Source organism: Lupinus angustifolius, chromosome LG01 (genome assembly GCF_001865875.1).
Source record: "Lupinus angustifolius cultivar Tanjil chromosome LG01, LupAngTanjil_v1.0, whole genome shotgun sequence".
Lineage (NCBI taxonomy): Eukaryota > Viridiplantae > Streptophyta > Magnoliopsida > Fabales > Fabaceae > Lupinus > Lupinus angustifolius.
Window position 1 is genome coordinate 36,152,967 of NC_032009.1, and position 1,602 is coordinate 36,154,568.

Below are 1,602 nucleotides of genomic sequence, written 5' to 3' on the forward strand. Positions count from 1 at the left end.
TTAAATGAACACTTTGAACATATTAAACATGTCTTACTTGTGTTAAGAAGAGAAAAACTGTATGCTAATATTGAGAAATGTTCTTTCTGTGTGGACCATGTGATATTCTTGGGCTTTCTGATTAATGCCCAAGGGGTCCATGTTGATAAAGAAAAGATTAAGGCCATCCAGGATTGGCCCACCCCCAAAACTGTAACTGATGTTAGGAGCTTCCATGGCTTGGCTAGCTTCTACTGACGCTTTGTTAGGGACTTTAGTACCCTAGCTGCACCCCTTAACGAGGTTGTTAAAAAGAATATCGACTTTAAATGGGGTGAGAAACAAGAGGAAGCCTTTAAGAGGCTTAAAGAGAAACTAACCAATGCACCCATTCTTGTTTTGCTTAATTTTTCAAAATCTTTTGAAATAGAATATGATGCATCTAATGTGGGAATTGGAGCTGTGTTAATGCAGGAAGGACACCTAGTAGCTTATTTCAGTGAGAAACTAGGTGGCCCAATGTTGAATTATTCCACCTATGACAAGGAATTGTATGCCTTGGTAAGGGCACTACAACTTGGCAGCATTACCTCCTACACAAGGAGTTTGTTATACATAGTGACCATGNCCATGAGTCACTAAAATATTTGAAAGGGCAAGGTAAGTTAAATAAAAGACATGCTAAGTGGGTTGAATTCCTAGAGCAATTCCCTTATGTCATAAAACATAAGAAGGGAAAAGCCAATATTGTGGCTGAAGCTATATCGAGAAGGCATACTTTGCTTTCTACTCTTGAAACAAAACTATTGGGATTTGAATTAATCAAAGATTTGTATGTCAATGATAATGAATTTGCTAATATATATAATAAATGTGAAAATGTTGCTGTTGATGCATATTATAGGCAAGATGGATATTTGTTTAAAGAAAAATGTTTGTGTATGCCTAAAGTATCCATTAGAGATTTGCTTGTTAAGGAATCTCATGAAGGGGGCCTAATGGGCCACTTTGGGGTTCAAAAGACCCTAGATATGTTACAAGAACACTTCTATTGGCCTCACATGAGGCGAGATGTGCAAAGGCACTGTGAGAATTGCATTGTTTGCAAGCGGGCCAAATCTAAAAGCATGCCCCATGGGCTTTATACTCCATTGCCCATACCTGATTATCCTTGGGTAGACTTATCCATGGAATTTATGGTTGCTTTACCACTATCTAAAAATGGAAAAGATTCAATTTTTGTTGTAGTAGATCGTTTTTCAAAAATCGCTCATTTTATACCTTGTAAAAAAATTGATGACTTGTTCTTTAAGGAAGTGGTAAGACTACATGGTCTACCACGAAGTATTGTAAGTGACAGGGACACCAAGTTCCTCAGTCACTTCTGGAGGACTTTGTGGGGGAAGCTTGGGACTAAACTCCTATTTTCCACCACGTGCCATCCCCAAATAGATGGCCAAACTGAGGTTGTTAATAGAACTTTATCTACCCTTTTGAGGGAAATAATTAAAAAAAATATAAAGAGCTGGGAAAAGTGTCTGCCCCACATTGAATTTGCTTAGAACAGGGCCACTCATAGTACCACGAAATTGTCTCCATTCGAGATAGTTTATGGGTTCCAAC